Source organism: Drosophila bipectinata, chromosome 3L (assembly GCF_030179905.1).
Source record: "Drosophila bipectinata strain 14024-0381.07 chromosome 3L, DbipHiC1v2, whole genome shotgun sequence".
NCBI lineage: Eukaryota > Metazoa > Arthropoda > Insecta > Diptera > Drosophilidae > Drosophila > Drosophila bipectinata.
In genome coordinates, this window is record NC_091738.1 from 8,801,549 (window position 1) to 8,822,490 (window position 20,942).

At 38.1% G+C, this 20,942-nt stretch overlaps 1 long non-coding RNA gene across 1 annotated transcript; it reads right to left on the reverse strand.

Annotated features, from left to right (window-relative positions):
• Nucleotides 1-2,801: 2,801 nt before the first annotated feature.
• On the reverse strand, nt 2,802-3,800 carry LOC138926442 (uncharacterized). Its single transcript, XR_011442976.1, has 4 exons — nt 3,677-3,800; nt 3,477-3,609; nt 3,010-3,130; nt 2,802-2,940 (listed from the first exon to the last, which is right to left on the reverse strand). It is a non-coding gene; the product is annotated as an uncharacterized lncRNA (long non-coding RNA).
• Between the last annotated feature and the right edge of the window lie 17,142 nt (nt 3,801-20,942).

The following is a 20,942-nucleotide window of genomic DNA, read 5'->3' on the forward strand; positions in this document are numbered from 1 at the left end:
AACATTTTGAAGGGGACCGCCCAGAAAATTTGACAAAAAATCTAAAAAATATTTTGTTCTGTGATTGTGATGCAGATTCATGAAAAATAGATCTACAAATCGTTTAAGGTATTCCGCTCAAGAATCGGATGATTATTGGCAAAGATATGGCCTTCGCAGGGGGCCACATTGACCATCCATGCATTTTTCAACATTTTGAAGGGGACCGCCCAGAAAATTTGACAAAAAATCTAAAAAATATTTTGTTCTGTGATTGTGATGCAGATTCATGGAAAATAGATCTACAAATCGTTAAAGGTATTCCGCTCAAGAATCGGATGATTATTGACAAAGATATGGCCTTTGCTGGGGCCCATAATGACCATCCATGCATTTTCCAACATTTTGAAGGGGACCCAGAAAATTTGACAAAAAATCTAAAAAATATTTTGTTCTGAGATTGTGATGCAGATTCATGGAAAATAGGTCTACAAATCGTTTAAGGTATTCCGCTCAAGAATCGGATGATTATTGGCAAAGATATGGCCTTCGCAGGGGGCCATAATGACCACCCATGCATTTTTCTACATTTTGAAGGGGACCGCCCAGAAAATTTGACAAAAAATCTAAAAAATATTTTGTTCTGTGATTGTGATGCAGATTCATGGAAAATAGATCTACAAATCGTTTAAGGTATTCCGCTCAAGAATCGGATGATTATTGACAAAGATATGGCCTTTGCTGGGGCCCATAATGACCATCCATGCATTTTCCAACATTTTGAAGGGGACCCAGAAAATTTGACAAAAAATCTAAAAAATATTTTGTTCTGAGATTGTGATGCAGATTCATGGAAAATAGGTCTACAAATCGTTTAAGGTATTCCGCTCAAGAATCGGATGATTATTGCCAAAGATATGGCCTTCGCAGGGGGCCACATTGACCATCCATGCATTTTTCAACATTTTGAAGGGGACCGCCCAGAAAATTTGACAAAAAATCTAAAAAATATTTTGTTCTGTGATTGTGATGCAGATTCATGAAAAATAGATCTACAAATCGTTTAAGGTATTCCGCTCAAGAATCGGATGATTATTGGCAAAGATATGGCCTTCGCAGGGGGCCACATTGACCATCCATGCATTTTTCAACATTTTGAAGGGGACCGCCCAGAAAATTTGACAAAAAATCTAAAAAATATTTTGTTCTGTGATTGTGATGCAGATTCATGGAAAATAGATCTACAAATCGTTAAAGGTATTCCGCTCAAGAATCGGATGATTATTGACAAAGATATGGCCTTTGCTGGGGCCCATAATGACCATCCATGCATTTTCCAACATTTTGAAGGGGACCCAGAAAATTTGACAAAAAATCTAAAAAATATTTTGTTCTGAGATTGTGATGCAGATTCATGGAAAATAGGTCTACAAATCGTTTAAGGTATTCCGCTCAAGAATCGGATGATTATTGGCAAAGATATGGCCTTCGCAGGGGGCCATAATGACCACCCATGCATTTTTCTACATTTTGAAGGGGACCGCCCAGAAAATTTGACAAAAAATCTAAAAAATATTTTGTTCTGTGATTGTGATGCAGATTCGTGGAAAATAGATCTACAAATCGTTTAAGATATTCCGCTTAAGAATCGGATGATTATTGGCAAAGATATGGCCTTCGCAGGGGGCCATAATGACCACCCATGCATTTTTCAACATTTTGAAGGGGACACCCCAGAAAATTTGACAAAAAATCTAAAAAATATTTTATTCTGTGATTGTGATACAGATTCATGGAAAATAGATATACAAATCGTTTAAGGTATTCCGCTCAAGAATCGGATGATTATTGGCAAAGATATAGCATTTTGTGTGGATCATTTTGATCCCAAAGGGAGTCTTCATAATTTTAGAAGGGGTCACTCCGGAAACTTTTAGAAAACATCTAAAATATAACTGGTTTATAGTTTTTAATTTCCTTTCCATTCCTTCATATATTGTTATAGATTTGTATAGATATATTGTTTAGATTTTAAAATATTAAAGTTTTTTACAACATAACAACATTTGTGGCAAGCCGTTAGGAGGAAAGGAAAATTACCTGACAGCTGAGTAACTAATATTTTATTGTGGTAGCGTGCGAGTAATACTCGTCGTTTTTTGCATTCAAATAAATGAAAAAGGTGAAAAAATATCAGTGAATTTATGTGCGCGCACGAAGGTAAAGAATGACAGGGATGGCATACCGGGAAGGGGAATGCAACACGATTGTCCCTAGGCCATTAATGGTACACAGAGCTGCCGCCTGCATTCCGATTTTCGAGAAACCGGAAACGGAAGCCGAAAGCTGAAGCTCGACGCCATTTTGGCGCAAAGCCCTGCCGCCTGCCAGCAAACACGTACCCCAGTAGCATTTTCAGCTTCCTCGATTTGGCCATAAAAACACCAACAGCATCCTTAAGTGCATTTATTCAAGGTTGTGTGAAGCTGTACGAGCGAAAGACATGAATATTCGTACATAATATATATACCTAAATGGATTTTCTAGGCGACATCAACATCGCTTGGCGTCTACATCCTCACTCGCATCCGCCACTTCTTTCTCCAGCGTTGACATTAATTGCATAAGTGCAATCAATGCCACAGAGGCTAAGAAAAATGTCATAAATGTTCTTGAGCTTGGCAGCTTCAAGGGGAATTTGTACTCCCCAAACAAGAAGCTAAAATCCACAAACCAGACTGCAATTCTCAATCCGCAATGGCAATTTCCGCTTTGCCGTCAATTAAAGGATATTATAAATAAAATTTATCTCCATCTGAAGACGTTAATATGATTTATTTGATATTTTCAATGGTTACATGTTGTACGTGGTGAACATTTGAAGGAATATATATTTCTTTGAATTTTTAAACTATTTATTATCTGGTAAAAAATAGTTTAAAAAAGGGAGCATCTTTAAGTCTAAGGGATATATTGTAAGAAAAAATTAATAAACATACATTTTTATTACGAATCTAGGTTAAAACTTACTTATTCCCTTTCGATATTCATAAATTTATAGCACTTCTTAAGGAAATTTTTAAAACCCCACCAAAAGTTGTGCATGGAAACATTTGTTGTTGGTTCATGAAGATATTTGCCAAATAGGTTGCTGAAAATATAATATTACATAAATATTCTCGAATGGTAAATTAAGTTTAATGATAAAGAAAATATGATAATGATATGATAATAATATTTTCCTGATTAAGAAAATATATAATTTTTATAATTTTTTTATACCAAAACCCTCTTCAAGGTTACAATGCATTTATTTTTGAAAAAAGGAAGCATATTGTTTCTAGTCATGACATAAAATAAATAATTAAAAAAAATTCTATAATTGTTATCCAGTGTGATTGTTAGTTAATTAGTTCCCCAGAAAGAAGTAGCATACATTCGGCGTTCATGGTGCTGAAAATAAGAATTATATATGTATAAATAATCTAAATATGTACATATTAGATTGTGTCAAATGAATCTTTGAAGGATTTGATTATTTCATCCTTCTGATTTAGTTTTTTTGGACACGGAGTACAGTTCGTTCTTAAATTGTTGGATTTCTTCTTCTTTGCTGATAATCTAATCGTCCTGAAAATATGTGGCATTGTTCTATACAATGTATTCAATGTGAATCCTTGAATTAGGTTGGACCTACCTTATCATTTTGACGGTCTTCACTCATAATTGATACAAGAAATAGTTAAAATCAAATTAGGAATAGATCAATCTTCCAGAAAAAGTTCATTAAGAAAGAGATGGTGCTGCCAAGCTTTGCAAGCTGTCAATTTTTCCTCGTGTTGCCAGACGACAAATAATAATTAACCTAAATAAGCCCGTTCCAGTGAAAATCTTGCATTTTTTAGCATGTATTAAATATAGATGCCTTTGAATGTTTAAACTCCAAAGTCAAAGTCATTTCAGTGCATTCCCAGCCCTAATTTCACCAAGAAGAGCCTTCTAATCGCTCGTGATAACCGCAAAACCGAATCGGAAACTCAATTGCTTCGAGTTCAACAGCATTCCCGTTAAACCCTTGGCTTCATACGTGTATTACACGTAGAGTAATTAAAATTAAATACCAACTAAAGCTCATAATGCCCCAAGCAAACTTTAATAACACGGACAGAATCATTATACTATAAACCTCAATTCCAAATGAACTTCTTAAAAAAAAGTTCGTATGGAAATTTTAAAGTGTACTAGTTTATAAATCAGTATCAGTATTCTTTACTTTCATAGGAAATATAGAAAGTATATAAGGGTTATCCAAAATAATGGTTTAATATTTTTGACATTTGGGAATATATTTTTCAGTGGAAATTCGGTCGAAGTGGCACACCCATTGCTGTTGTTTGATGCCACCACAGGAACGTGGTACTTTGTGCTGGCTTGGCACTGGCTTAGTCCTCGCTGTTTGTCATATACCGCTAATATTGCCGAGCCGGTGGCTGTGGCTTAACATTCAATATAATCCGAGTGTGCACGGCAAATGTCAAGGAGCCGTAGACATACTCGTACATAGCCAAAGTCATATCCCGTATCGCAGCTTGCACTTAATTGCCGGGGCGAACAAGAGCACAACATTTCAATATCGCCCAGACATGGAAATGTTATTAAGCCCATGCATTTTACATTAGAATGATATGCGGAAGATGCAGGACGCCTCCCATTCGCAATTAGTGAGACACACTGGGGCACTTGGCTTTTGGTACACGTGCCTCTTAATTGGCATCTAATCCGTCAGGAGCATTAAAGATGCAAATTTAAAGTGCATCAGTTTTGATGCATTCAAAATTCTTTTCGATACATCAAAAACGAAAGTGGGTTAAATATTTAACAGAATGTTACTTTGGGCAACTAAAAAGGTTATATTTATTTCAATTTTATGGAAGTACAATAAATTGTAGAGTAAAAACGAACTATTTAACAAATTGTTCCTCCTTACTTGACACATTACATTACACATCACAATAGTGACGAATGCAAAAAAATTGCATTTTTCAACCGCTAAAGATTAGATTGCATTTGCTGTGTAGATTTTAGGGGTCTCCACTAGCGTCTACACTATTTATTGATAAGGCAACAGTCTTTATCTGCCCTTAAATCGCTGACACCCATTTCCCCATAATAGTTACAAAAATTACCACGAGCGTTGCGCACTAAATATTGCAATTATAAGTTCTACATCTAATTCGCATCGAAATATGGTGGATGATTCTGATACTTCGGTAAGGAAAATAATTGGCTTACTTTTCGTCTTTTTATTTTTATATATTTTACGATAGATAGTCAGCGATTCTTCCGAAGAACGTAGCCTAAACTTTAGAAATATGAGCATAACAGATTTGGAAGAAAAAATAAACAATTATCAACGAAAAATTATAAAAAAAAGGAAACAATTGGGAAAACTTGAAAAATTGGTAAGCCTCTACCGGGGAAAATGCAAAGACAAAGACGATTTGATTAGTTTCAACGACAAAACCATAAAACTTTTGAAAAATAAAATAGCAATGCTCCAAACTACGTTAGATGAATCTGAAAAAAACAATTTAGATAATAATTGGCGGAAAAACGCTAAGGATTTTCAAACTTTACAAGAAAAAATTGAGATAATGGAAGCCAAGGCCAAGAACAACGAAATAGCACTAAATCAACAAATCAGTAATGTAGCAGTTCTAGAAACTAAAATAAAAGAAAAGGACATAATGATCGGTGAACTGGAAGATCGAGCCAAATCCTATGAAGTGAAAATAATGGAAATGGAAAACCATGCATCTCCTAAAGATCGTGCAATTGAAGGTTCGAAGGTATTACCTTCAAAAGTAAAACTTCTTGAAAAAACAATAAGCGAGAAAGACGCAATAATAGCGAAACTAAAATTTGACCCAAAAAAAGATTATACATTTTATTATAATGGTCGTGTAAAAGAAAATTTGTCCAACAAAGGTAAAACCAAAATGAAATTGTTTGATTGGGGATTCGACAATTTTGTGCTGTCACTTCAGATTCTTGAAGGTACTGGTACTAAGCATTGGTTGGTGATACAAAACCGTTTCATGGGAAAATTGAATATAAATCCACTGACCAATTTTGAAGCGCCCATCGGTTGTCCCGACTTGGAATTTTGGATCGGGTTTGAAAGACTGCATATACTAACGACCATTCGCAGGCACGAATTATACATTGAACTAACTAACTACGAAGATGAGAAAAAGTACGCGAGGTACGATAACTTTGTTGTGGATGGCAAGGAAAGTGGATACAAATTGAGTGCCCTAGGTGAATACGAGGGAAACGCCGGTGATGCTTTAAGACATCATGTAAATCAGAAAACTCATTACCAAATTGGGGATACTAATTCTGTAAGTAGAGAGATGCGGTGGTGGAAAGGTCCTAGAGAAAAGGGAGGGTAAGTGATTATTTGGTATGATATCAGAATAAAATTCTAACATGTTATATTTTTCAGAAATTTAAATGTCCCATTGTATATAAGAAACACCTCTATTAATTGGTATGGAAAACCATATAAGAGGAGTAAAATGATGATAAGATTGTACGAGGACTGAATTAAATAGAATATTGAATTTTACTTTTTATCAAACACTTTTACTTAATATCTACTGATAATATATTTTATATATATTTTATATAACAAAATTATATAATTCAACAATATTCGTATCCATATATACCCCCACATGTAGAATTTCCAACAACAAATATATTCGACATTATTTCTGCAATTTTATTGGTTGTTATTTTTAACCTCTCGGCCCACCGGGATAAGGCTCATCCTGGCGAGCTAATATACTTCCAGTCGGCGGAGTCGCACACAAGGACACCGTTGCGTGCTGTTATATGCATCATGCGTCAATATTAAATTAAAGCGATAACAAATTGTAATTACGCAGCATGTGGCGCAGCGCAGGAAACGCTTCTCGTCCCATTGCTTCGTACCAAAATCCGTAGAATCGCGTACTCGGGACTAATGGAGTTTCGGCCTGTTCCAGTGGAGGGATGGCCGGGATGGGGACAAGGGACTGGGCACCGCAGTGCGTCACATAAATATCCAAATTGACATAAATTAGTGGAGATTGAAAAAAGCGCCATGGCCTGGGGGAAAGTGCCATCAGCCAAGTGGCTGCACATGGCCATTGGCTTTTTCTTTGTCATTGTCCTGGTTATAAATGTCCTTTTCATGGCCGTGGCTCTTTGGAGTCGTGTAAAGCTGTCGACCGGCGTTAAATACTCGTATGCTTACCCGTTCGCAGCTCCTGTCCAATGGCATAAATAAGAACCCAAATAAGGTCAACCGATAAATTTCAATTTGTTTGCCTCGAGGCACGTCAGGTGGCTGTGAAGAAGCCACCAGTTGCTTTTCATCCTTGGAATGCTGGTAGGAGTATCTCATATTAATTATTTTCAAGAAAATATATCACAATTGTCAGACTACTTGAACCATTCTTTCTCCAAAAAGTAATAATTATGTTAGAAGATTTCTATTTAAATCACGTTTCTCTATTTCAGTATATACAGATCTCAATTTTCAACTCTTGGCATGTGTTGTGGATTTATGGCTTAAAATTGAAATGGGGCGTGTGCTCGGGAGTTTTGTAAGCTATGCAAATGAGTCCTGGCCCCGGGACTTCGGATCTAGATCGGGGCTTGACAAGTCGCTTAAGGCGTATTTAAATCGCAAACAAATATTTGCCCTCTAAGTGCTATTTTGGCAGGGCCCCGGCATTGAAAGTGGCTTTCGGTTGGTCCTTAAGCCCCCGATAACATTTTAACAAGCTCAAAATGTTTTCTAAGTATGAAATGAAATATTTGCCAGGCAAAAGAACTTAAATTGAAAACGACTTTGTTCCAAAGTTCAGGGTCCCTTATCCCACCACCTACCCACCTAACAAAATGTTAAAACTCAAACATTGTCAACAAATCGAATTTCATTTCCGTCCTGCCATTGCCAAGGTGTTTCCAATTATTTATGGCACTGGAAGATTGTCCTTAAAAAAAATTACAGGGCAGAATGGACATGAGAGGTGAATAAGTAACACACATTAAGCTTTGAGGGATATTCTTAGTAAACTTTAAAAATTGTGTGATGAGTATTTATGATGGTAAAACACGTATAAGGCAAAATAATAAATTAGGTTTTGCATTTCAAATGATTGATTGCAATTTGATGCATGATACTGCAAATTGCTATTTAGCTCTGAAAGCAGGTCGTCATGCTGAGTGTAACAGGCTTCCAATCGCAGGTAAAACAAATTTGAAAATCATAAAAGAGATTTCTAACGATAATTTAATATCAACATTGATGCGAACTGTTAAATGAGTAATACTTGCAGTTTCGTCGCTCCATTTTCGTTTTCAAAACCGCCGACAAGAATTACAGATGCGCACACATCCTGCCACTTTAATTAGAAACCGAAACTCGGCCAGGGACCCGACTCATTAGCCAAATAGCTATGAGATTTTCCGCCAAATGACTGGATGACGGATAAAGAGGTTGGAAAAACCATCACCTGACGAACATCATTTGTCAGCGAGGTGGCCCGGAAAACAAAAGAGTTACTTCCTAATGAATAAAACAGCCCGACATATTTGTTACACCAACGGCAATAACAGAGTTCCCTGGTACATATAAAAGGAAAACAAAAATAATAATAAGAAGTGAAACCCTTTTATCCCTAAACCTTTTGTGTGGGCCATTTGTCCTCGAGGCCCTCGAGGCCAACAACTTTGTTGTTGTCAACTTTGGTACAAAAGAAATTTTTCGCATTCAAGAGCCTTAACTTGTCACGCCCACTTTAAAACACAAAAAATCTGCACAAATTGCAAAAAAAAAAATGGAAAACCAAAATGTCATTAGTATGCCATAATGAAATGACTTGAAACACAAAGCGAGGGTCGTTTCTAAATTATCTTTAAAATATCTAAAGCATCAACTAACTTAAATTAATAGAAACAGATTAATTAGTGTATTTATTTGTAGGGAAATTGTTTAAAAACTTTTCAGTAAATTGAATTTTAGTCTCATCAAATCAAAAACTATTCAGTCACACCTGGAAAACGTTTTAAAATATTCCCTAAAAGTCGAGCAAAATTGTACAGCAAAATATAAAAAGTCACAGCATCGAAAACAATGGGGAAAAAAACGCAAAAAGCTGATGCAGCAATATAATAAGCCAAATGCTGGACAGAACATTACCGACAGGATGCTGAAAGTTTTGCATAGAACATTAAAAATACATGGGAAATTTATTGGAAGGGCTAGGAACTGCAAGCAAAGGTTTTCAGTTTTATGGCCATAACATTAGGGCTTTTAGGAGGAGCGCAGCAATCGGACAATAAAATTTGCTCTTAAAATCAGCGGACGACGTTGCTTGTCGTCTTTCGGGCCAAGACACAAAAACAACAGGATTCAAAAGGATTCACAGGATTCCTCTTGCTCAATTCCTCATTTCAATGGTTTTCAAAAACTACTGACATTTCTCAAGTTTAACTAACCGAAGCCTTTGTTTGAGGGTTTCTCCTAGCTTTGCTTCAAATAGTTGGCATAAGTTACGGGGTCACCTCACTAAAGAGTCAATTAATAAACAAAAACTGCATTTCTTGCATACTTTAGTGAACTTTGTTTAAGAATGGATACAAAATGAAGGACGAATAATTGAAAATTATCATTTGCAGTACTTTAATATCCACATTTTAAGGTTTTTGTTTAACAACTTTTATTTTTGAACCATACAAACAAAAGATAAATAATACACTTCTTTAGGGCGTACTACTTTATATTTTAAATTTTATTCAAAACAAGAAATTCCCAGCCAGGGACATCAAGTCCTTGGGCTAATCAAGGGCCGAACTCTTTTTCGGCATAAATCACTGTCGGAAATCTGCGCCCGAGGGCACAACGTCACCGGATACCCGCCGCAAGAAATGTCAAATTAATTTAGCAGGCCTCTAACTTTGGTTAGCCGTGTCGTTGTTTTTGCCTTTTTCAATCAGGACAGGTAGGCAGACACGGTGTGGAATCATTTTGCATTTCTTGTCACGTTTTATGAATTTGCTGCGACAAACACACAGACCCTGGGTGGCCAAATCCATGGAAAGTGGCTGAAGACCCGTGCAAACAAGATCCAGCTGACTGGCGAAAATGTCGTCGGAATTTGTGGGGTTCTGGCTATGCCAGGATTGAGAATTCAGGACTCAGCATTCGCCATTCACCATTCGCCATTCGACGTAGATAACGCGCCGTCGGGCTTAAATGGCTTTTGCGAGCAATTCGTAAGGGGGCGGCTTGGCTTCGAGACGGAAATGCAAAAGGGTCTCGGCATCTTCTACGCCGGAATGGCGGAAGCGTAACGACAAACACGCATAAATTACTCAATTAGTAGGCGGGATGCAAAGCCATGCCATGCGATGCGGAGCCGGCTAACAAGACAGCCGGAAGTGGTGAGCCGTACATGCCGCCACCCGCTGCCTAAGATGGAGATGGAGACGAAGACGTGCTACCCACTTGACTCGCATTGAGTAATCAAATGACGGGATATTAAACGCGCCCATCGAGCACACATTTTCCCCCGCTTCAGGTCCTGTCCCTGAGTCCTGGAACCATAAATCAGAGTATTTGGTTTCTCCGTCTAAGAATGCTGGAGATTTCTAATTACAGCCACCGCAGTTAGATTGGCATCTCCAGACCAAATCGGGCAAGAAAGTGGCATAATAAGTCAAGGGAAATTATAAGTGACCATCTAAAAAAGTTAAGGAGTTAAAGGTCCAAAAAGATTAGCAATGGGAAAAGTTTTCGATTCAATTTAAGGACCTTTAATAATGATTATGTTTACTATTTAGTTTATCTGGCTTATTTCAAGTGTCGGATTTGTCACTCATATTTTATCCAGACAGATGTGTTTTTGTTGATAATTAGAAACCTAATTTGTTTGCTTGTTGCTGTTGTGGTACATCTGCTGTCACAGGGCCCTTTGACCAGGACCCGCTGACATGACCGTGTTGACGTGTCGGAATTGTGATAATGTGAGTATTTGCTTTGTTGCCTGTGTCGCTGGCTGTCGTTTCAGCAAGCAATTAGAAAGTGCGCACAGTTATTATTAGAAACGTCTACGCAATTTGCCCAGGACAGGGCTCCAGCCAGGACATTGCCTAGCCCACACATGTCCTGGCGGCTATCAGCTTACGGTTACTTATTAGCTTGATGAATTGTGATGAAAGTAAGCAGAGTACCTGGGCTGGGTAAACACCGGAGTGTATCACCAAAGGTGTCAAAGGAAGATACTCTCTCTAAACGAATGCATCAATTATTCAGGCTCAAGTATTATATTAATTAAAGCCAACCCCAACCGCCCACAACACTATCATATGAATATGAACTTAATTGCATTGCCGTGTGGGATATGTTGGGAGTATGCTGGGCGTGGCATACACCGAAATCAAGGTCACTTCAGATGCCATTAATCAAAGCGTAGAAAAAACAAAGTGGCAACAGGCAAATGAACAGACCCCCCACCCCAGGGCGAACTATCCAGATCCAGTCCCATTCCCTGGGATATGTCAAAGGTGGCCACGGCAAAGAGATTGGAGAGAAATGCCCGGCCCCGAGTCACGTCACTCGCAAGATGGCAACGTGTTGTATGCCGGAGTGTACCACAGTGCGTATGATTGATGTTGTTCAATGCGCTCCTGACAGCACCATTATCTGAGGTGTGTGCGCCTGGCGAAAATGTGTGTATGTTTCGAGTGTGTGTGCAAGTGTGGAGCGCGCACGTGACAAACAACATCAAAAGCAACAATAACAAGTGGCAACTGAGCTGCCAAAACTAGCTGTTTTTCAAGATAAAAAAAGCCAAAAATATTCGATTTAAAAATGTAATATTTTCTAAAATTGACTTTAGAAATTTTAATACTAATTTCGTGTAGGCTTAAGGTCTTGAGGGTTATCAAAGCAACCTTTGCATTTTTCAAATTTAAAATCATGACAGCTTTTTCAGAGGACAGCTTTGAGATTTTTTATAAATAGAAGCCCCTCGGACATTTCCAGTCATTTAACTTCGTCTTTCAAGGCATCAACATCTTATTTTTTTGTGCTCATTTTTTTGTTATATTATTATTTATTTTTTTAATAGAAAAAATATCTTTTCTTTATTATATTTGTTATAATTTTTCATTTGTAAAATGGAATTTATTTTTGGGTTTTTTTTTGACCACTTATATGAGAGTATGGAGTATTTTTCTTCTTTTTTATTTTTGTTATATATTTTTTTCTTTTGACTGTTGGTCACACTATTTAGAGTATGTTCTGTTTATTATTTTTTTTTTTTAATTATTTTTTTTTGCTATTATACAATTGATACTTTATTCCCATAATTCTCAATCCCATTCTGTTCCCTAGAGCCCATGATTATTATAATGATCTATAAAACAGTAAGAAACAGTAAGATTTTTTTTTAAAAAAAATATTTTTGGGAAATATTTTTTAGCCTATTTCCGATACGATGTGATTGCCAACACTGACATATCGCTGAGTGCCTTCAGTCAGGCAATGAAAACAAAGACGAGCTTGAGAGGCGGGACCATGGACGAGAAACTGGGGAAAGTTCTGCTCCGAACCGGTTTCACCTTCTTCCTGATGGCCATCTGGGTCCATGTTTCAATTCCCCCTGACTTTGACAGGCGCCCGACAAAAGTTGAGAAGCGCCTCAAAACAGGAACAGAAAAAGGATACGCCGAAGGGAACAGGGGAAAAGGAAAGGAAACACCAAGAGTGCAGGTCGCCATGCACCATGGCTGCCAAGTTGGCTTAATTAAGCTGCCAAGCTGTACACAAAAAGCCGAAAGGCCGAAAGATTAATGCTCTTTTTTCCATTATGTTTGTAAGGAACTTTTTTTTGTAAATATACAAAAAACAATAAAATTGTTGTCATATTATAATCAGAAATAAAATCAATTGATTAAAACTAAAACCAGTTAAAAACTAATTTATTTTAATAGGCATACCCTTTCGAGGAAAGTGTGAACTTTCTTTTTCATACACGGGTTGCACTTAATTACCAAATATGTACTCACAAAAAAAGAAACATAAAAACACCCCCCCTTAAGGTACTTTTTGTGGAATGAAATAATCAAGAATTAATAATGTTTGTGGCGGTGGGAAATTAATTATCTTTTTCGCATTATTATGCAACAGTGGTACTACCACTGACAGAAAGGCGCCAGCCAGATTCCGGCGGTAATGGGTCGAAATCCGAATCGGGCTCATCCAGAGAAATCTCATTTTAATCAGCCAAAGCCCGCGATAATTGCCGCCAGCGAGCACGTGCATCAGCCCACAAATATCTACAAATATGTGTATTTATATGTACTCATACATGTAATTGAACGTATTGATGGCAAGGACCTTCCTCGATATGGTAATACAATGCAAATTAAACGGCTCACTTTTGTTCGTGCTGTGCCTTTGCCAGTTGGTGAACTTTTACAATTTTCCGAGAGTTTTCCACTCCATTACAAAAGCATTCAATAGCAAAAATATTATGCATGTACCAATATTATGTGTTTTCCATTGGTCGATTTTAAGCTGAAGCGTGTGCAGGTCCATAAAACAATTATGGTAAACAATTTTAAATAAAAAAAAAAGATCAAGGATGCATGCTGGCTACGAAAGTGGAAAACAATGGAGTTAAATATTTGTTTGGTTTTTATTTAACAGGAAACTGTTGTCCGTTCCATGCGAGATTTAAATTATTAAGGGTTAAGAGATTTTTAAGAATTTAAATTTCAGTTTAAAGGTATTAAAAACTATTAAATTAATAAGTTTCCGTTTATCAGCTGCATTAGTCAATTATTGAATTAAATCCCTAATAGCCTCCTAATACCTCAAAGACACTGAACACAAGGAAAATGTCTGTGGAAAATAAGTGAAAAATAAATGCGAATCGTGGAAAATTTCCACTTCAAGACGGGAGCTGATCAAAGCAACAAGTTGCAAGGCTGCGGGCATCTTGCCACTTGTCCAGAATGATTTCCCAGGAAAAGCCGTTGTTGAACAAATCCGTGTGGGCGGCAAAAAATAAGATTTCAACGTGGCCCCATTCATAGCCCTTGGCTAGGAAGCTGATCAAACAAAATCCTTTGCAATTGTCCAGACTCAAAAGAAATCTCTGAGAAAAACAAAAAAAAAAAATTAAAGTCCTTAACATACCCATATATTTAAATGACCATTCATACATATATATATCCTTTGTTATGTTTACGGAAAATAAAAAAGAAAGCAACAGGTTTGGCTCCACTTCTGATAAAAAAAGTCTCAAATAATGGCCAGGCTTCGGATCTGGAGTCGAAATCAACGCATGCGCTGGGCCAAAGTCACTCAAGCTATGGAGCCAGACTCCTTCGGCTGAGTGAGTTCAAGTTGGGGGCTCCTAAAAGGATTGCACAAATATCCCTTGAGATATTATCGGTGACTCTTCTTCCGCCCCATTAAAGAAACAAAATGTGGCCAAAAAGTTGAGACTGTTTCCTTGACTGTAAACGGTCAAGGCCTGGCCATTTGGCATGTTTCGTTTGATTTTGATTTCTTTTATATTTCCGCAAGAAATTAAATTAAATGTGGCTTGTAATATGATTGCAATTGAACCGAACAATCGGATGCGACTGGCAAACTGCAGGAAGCGGGCAATAAAAGGACACCAGGCGATGGCATCTCCTGCTCAATTTAGCTGCCGTTGGCATTCCGGAAGCGGAAGCATTAGCCATGGTTGTCCCTCTCCTGCTGCGGACTCCATTCAAACTGCCAATATGTAGTATTCGGCATTGTCAGGACAGATACGAAAAATGAAGTTGGGGTCGAGGGTCCCCTCGAAGTGAGGCGGCAGGACTTTGTGAAAATGACTCCTTGCGTGGAGCTGCTTGAACGTTTTATTGTAAGTGCTTTTGCTTCAATTTCTCATTTAATGTGTGCGAGCTCTGATAATGTGCAGAGAAACTAATAAAAGTTGTACATTTCTATTGAAAGCCTTTTAAGAGTTCTCCAAGAAAAAGATAATAGCTTCTAATTAGTCTTGAGCTTAAAAATTGGAAGCTTTATTCTTTGTTAATTGCAAGAAGAGAACAATTCTTAGAAAGGTGGTTCTTCTAGCAAATGTTAAAATAAAATCTTTTTTATCGGTGCTTAGAAAACTCTACACCTTTTTTTTCCTGTTGGCTAGATTTTGTTTTGCTTCTTTTCTGCTGTTAACTTCCACTCCTGGCTTTGTTATTCCGGCTGCCATTGTGCATTGTCCTGTTTGCTGCTGTTTGCGCTTATACCGCCCCCTCAGCCACTACGTCATTTATTGCTCAAGTGTCAAGCGAAGTCGCGACAACAGTTCAAGCTAAAACACCCACAGGACGAACAATAAAAGGTGAACAAATGTGTGCTTTACTTGCAGGATCCCTCAGAGATGCCTTGCCATGTCATTAATAATAGATTCAATATCTGTCGAGACTGTCGATGGCAAAAAGATCCATTATTTGTAAATGACTAGAAATTATTTTCCACTTTCTGATAACTGAGAGTAGTCTGAAATTGAAAAGATTGGACTCTACAGGACATATATTTTCTTGGTTTGGGCTCTTAGAATTATATTTATTAATAAATACCATTGAAATGAATCGAGGTTAGTCAAGTATTGACTTTTGTTAAAGGTTCCAAGAATATATTAATTCAAATTCCATAAGTATTGGCGCACTTTTCGCAGAAATTTCTACAAAAAAAAAACAAGGATTAAAAGGAAAATAAATATAGCCTCCTAATGAGACTTTCACTCTGAATAATAAAAGCGTGCGTAAGTCCTCCACTTGGCCATCTCTGTTCGACCCCCAAGAACCTCCATTTCTTTGAATCCTGTCGTTCCCCCGCCCCTGAGACCCTTTGTGGAGTTCAAGTGGAAGCCTGTTTTGCCGCCCCAAGAATGCTTCCTTCCTCCACAGGCAGTTAATTGCAAGACAAATTACTTCTGTACAAGTGGCTGGAGCTTTTCATATTTTTATAATTGCTTATTGCCATGTGAGCCAGCAAAAAAAGAAATGCTACGAATTATTTCTTTGCCAGCACATTAAGACTTTAAGGCTTAAAGGACTTAATTCTACGAATGCATATGAGACTGTAGTTCAGGTAAACTGAGTAAGCTCTAAAATGCAAAAGCACACATCAAACAAGGAGACTATTTTGTTTTCGGTTGCTTTGATTTAAATGCGGGCAATACTTGTATACAGCACATCTTTGTACATCTTTGATAAGTGCTTATGCCACACAAAACGTATTTAATATTGTATCAGTTTAAAATGGTTTGCATCTATTAAGATGCAATCAAATGTGCAATTGTTAAGCCAAACAAAACGATGGCGTCCCAATAAACACTTATGAAATTATTATAAAACATATTCAGAATAACAACGAGAGGAACAGCAGCGGAATGGAATCAGAAGTCAACGGTCCATAAAAATAAATTCACATAAAATGAGCTCACAAGGGCATGGCAACCATATGAAGCATCCATATACAGAAAGCAATAAAGCGAAATGGCCAGTGGCGGGACGAAAAAAAAAAGGGGTCGTCGACGAGTGCAAAGGACGCGGTTCGAGTGCTGCAATAAAGCTGCACTTGCCTGGGAATAAAAGCATCATCAATGTATTCCGCATAAAAGTCCCCGACATGGGAGAAATCACTTATAAGTTATAAGGGCTCATGATGAAGAATACAAGAAATTTAAAAAAGAATCCTTTTTATTTGAAGTTGCATTTACGAAAAGAGAAATTACCCAAGGAATTTTTTATCATCGTGACTTTAGACGTAGTCCTTTATGGACTTTGAGCTGTCAGTCAGTCCATCATTTCGTCAAGCCGTCATGTTGGCCTGTAACGCAATGTAATGCCACCTGGCTCGCACGAAATTCCGGTTGCACCAAGCGGAAATTGCATTTACACGGTTGCCTGCCAACTCCATTGACGGGAACCCGACGAGGTCCTGGTCCTGTTTCGGGTTCCTTTGATTCCGGGGGGACGTCGGAATGCGGGGACCAATTTTGATTACAATACGCCGCCAGAAGCCCACTCACATATTGCCTCAAACTTCGAATATTCATTGAACTTTGTGCAAACACGGCGATTTCAGAAAAAGGGTTCAAAGGACGTCGAGGCGATGGAATTACTATTGAAATTTGCCAAAGGCACTGATGAACCTAATAACCTGGTCAGAAGGACACGTTCTTGGCAGCAAAGTTAGTTAACCAAAACTTCATTTCCTTTTAGGGAAGAGAATAAATCTTTTGATTTATTCAAAGTTCGGCCAAGGTCGAGCCACCACGCCCCCAAATGCCCGACCTTGATTTCACCAAAGGCGATAAATTTGAATCCAACAGCAACTCAACAAACAGATGGAGAGACTAAAGGGGTAAAACGAACAGAGAAAATCCAGAGACATTATCAAAACCAAACTATAAAAGCTCGCAAAGTGCCAGAATATCTATTTTCAAACTGCAAAAACAAACAAAGAGCTCAGGCCAACGAGCAAGACAAATCCCAAAAACTGACACAGACAAGGACCCTCACTAACCGACACACAGCCAGAGGAATCCTGAAGATTAATCGACGAGAAGTAAGGCGGGTAGGGGTTAGGGGGTGGTAAATGGTAAATTCAAATAATTTGCGGGCAACTGAACAAACAAACCAGACCAGAGACTAGGCCAGACCAGTCCCGGCTAAGATAATGCAAGGGGGCGGTGCCACAAAAAAACTTGCTACGAAAAAGTTTTTCTCAAAAATTTTCCCAACTAGGACATAGTCCTAGGACTCCTAGGAGTGTGGGGTGGCGAAGTAAAGCAATAAAACAAATCATAGCATACATCAAAGCGCAAACGAAGCGTGTGATGACAACAAGAGAGGAAACTGAAGAACTGACAACAGCTGTCGGCTTGTTTGATGGCCAAAGTTTGGCAACAAGTTCAATTACTTTTCACCTGGCCCACAAAAAACAAACAGCTATCGTTTTGGCCTAAAAGCCTAACACGTGGTTTACCATTCTCCAGGTGAAGAGGTTTCTACGAAAAGGTTGGGTATTATATTTATTTATGACCTGGTTGTTCTTGTCAATGAGAGTGTCCTTAAAAATGCTAGCATTCACTAGCTTATCTGAATTAGGACTAGTTTAATTAATCAATGACCCATATTCGCTAACCTCCTTCTTTATTGGTACTCGCTGTGTTTCCCTCTAAACTTCAAGCCAACCATGTTTAATATATTCGCTAATGGACCGACAGGTGGAATATTGCCAGCTTCCCCCTCGTCTGCTGCTAGAAATAACAGTAATCGATGGCAGAAACTAGCTAAATCCTTGGGAAAAATACCGGTGACAATTGGAAATTAAGACACGCCATGAGAAATGTCGCACTGAAATAGAGTAAATTGCACACGGAGAAACGTTTTTGGTAAATTAAGGCCAACAATTCAAACATCCACCAATAAGGGGTTCGAAGCCACCGCCAAGGACGCGAACGGGCCAAAAAGGAAATTGAATTGCATTCCAAATGCATTTGTCGCATTTGCAGATGTCGCTGGCGATGGTGTCCTCGTTCACCTGGGGCTTAAACCCGAGTTTATGGATTTTCCCCCGGATTTATGACAGCTTAGAGGGACAGCATTGTAGAAATGTGTATAGTTTCTGCTGGCGGGAATCGATATATCAGTCCTTACAATCAAACGATAAAACATGGATTTTTTTTTTAGAACTTTTCTGTAAATGAATATATAGATATTTAAATTTTCAAAATAGATAAAAAATAAACTCCTTTTTTGCAGCCATTTCCCTTTGATCGTTTTCTTTAAATATAGCTGCATAATCAGGTTAGACTTTATCGCCTAGCTAGACATTTATGGCCTGGTGTAAACCGGAGTCTAGTCCTCCAGGCCAGACCCTAACCAAGTCAACACAAACAATCCAGTTAACGGCGCAAGGCACTGCAGGATGCAGGAGCAGGCCACGAAGTTAAAGGCCAAAGTGTTTCGCATAAAAATGTTGTTTTTCCTGCTGTAAGTTTGTGCCGCACTGTTTATCCGGAGAAGTGAATGGTGGTGGGGTTGTGGCACACTGATGTTGCATCCGGATATTTGCCGTTTTGCATATTAAAAACGCTACTGGCGTACTTTTGCGGCTGGTCCGGGTCTGGGTCGCCGATAATCCCTAGCTTTTCTTTGTAAATTGGGTTTTCTTTGTCGATGCAACAATGGGCGGCAGTATCCTGGCCCAAGGACTGCAGACCTGAGCTGAGGGCGTGGCTGTTAACGCTCCAGTGTCTAAGGCGTGGATAGATAAAACACCAACTGGATCCAATCAGGCAAGACATGAGGCAAGCCGCAGGCAATCAAGTGGCAAACTGCTTTGTGGGGGTTCATTAAATTGCTAATGTGGTAGCGATTCCCTTTTTTTTCGCTCACAGATCCTTACAGGATGTGGCAGAGCGACAAGTCGCGTCAGAGTAATTTAGGTGGCAGAAATTGAACTGTGAAATGCCATAAAATTAAATAAATAAGTAAATGGGAGATGTAAGTGAAGGCAGAATACCGAAATGCCTTTTAAATAAACCTAGAGTCTGGGTGAAAATTAAATAGATACATTTCAGCTCTGTCAAAGTCACATTTTTTCGAAGAAATGCTCGGGTAAATATTTATTTATTTATTGAAAAATCTGTGTGTTAGGGTACGAGAAGAACAGCGAAAAGAGTCCTTTGATTTCTAGATAACAAACATATGTATGTAGTTACTGATCGATATCCTCCCGGGTTTCCAGTTCATGTGAAGGATAATTGAATCTGATGAGAAGCTGCTCCTTGTGGCAGTTATGAAATTTGTGCGTCGGCTTCCGGTGCCGCAGAAACGGAAACAAAAGCGAAGAGCATTGCCGCCAAAATGAAGTTACAATTTACAGGCGAGAGTGTGAGGGCGTCTGCCTGAATGGCTGATGGAAAAGAACACTGTTCAAAAAAGCTAAGACTTTAAAATTTAATTTTATTATTTATAGAAAATCTTAGGAAATATCCTTTGAAATAAGTTTAAAACACTGTAAGTATCAAATTTAAAGTCAACCAATTTTATGTGAAATTTTTCCAAAAATTGTTGTGTATTTCTTAAAAGCGTGCAAAAGAGGAAAAGCAAGGATCCGTTGCGAGGCAGAAGTGGGGGGGAATCACCCCGATTGGGGCACACACATGTTCCCCCATGTCTTGCAACCTCGGCAATGAATTTGTGTTTCCGCCTCGCTGCTCTCGCCATCATGGTTAACCGCATCGTTGATTTAAGGGCGTTCCAGTGGGCGGGTGTGATGTATTTCGCTGCTTCGTCATTTGACGCGAGCGACACAATTAAAAACATGCAGCCCAATTCATTTGATTGGCATGAAGGAAAATTCGAGATAAATATCCTTCCTGGAATGAGGCAGAGCCCTACAAGACTGACAACTTCATGAATTTGTCTGTGTCTGTGGTCAATAAAGGAAAGACGAAATGAATAACTTTATTAAATTGCAAAAGATAAATGTAATAAACCTATTTATTTTCTGTAGGTATGGGTTTTTTTTTTTAATATTCTGAGCTTTCAAGATAGTTTCATGATAGTATCTTGGAACTATTTTTTCCTCATGTTTGTTACTAAAGCCGATCTACTTCATTTTACAATCTGGATATGAAATTTACAGCTTTTAGAAAAAAAATATAATTTAGCTTCATTGTATATCAATGAAACGAAAATTAACCTTTTAAAATATTGAAGAAAAAATGTTTAAATATGTCGCCGGTTAAGGAAATCGATAAATAATACTGCATAATTTTTAGTATTTTCCCAAATCGATTCTCGATAGTTAAAAAAAGTAT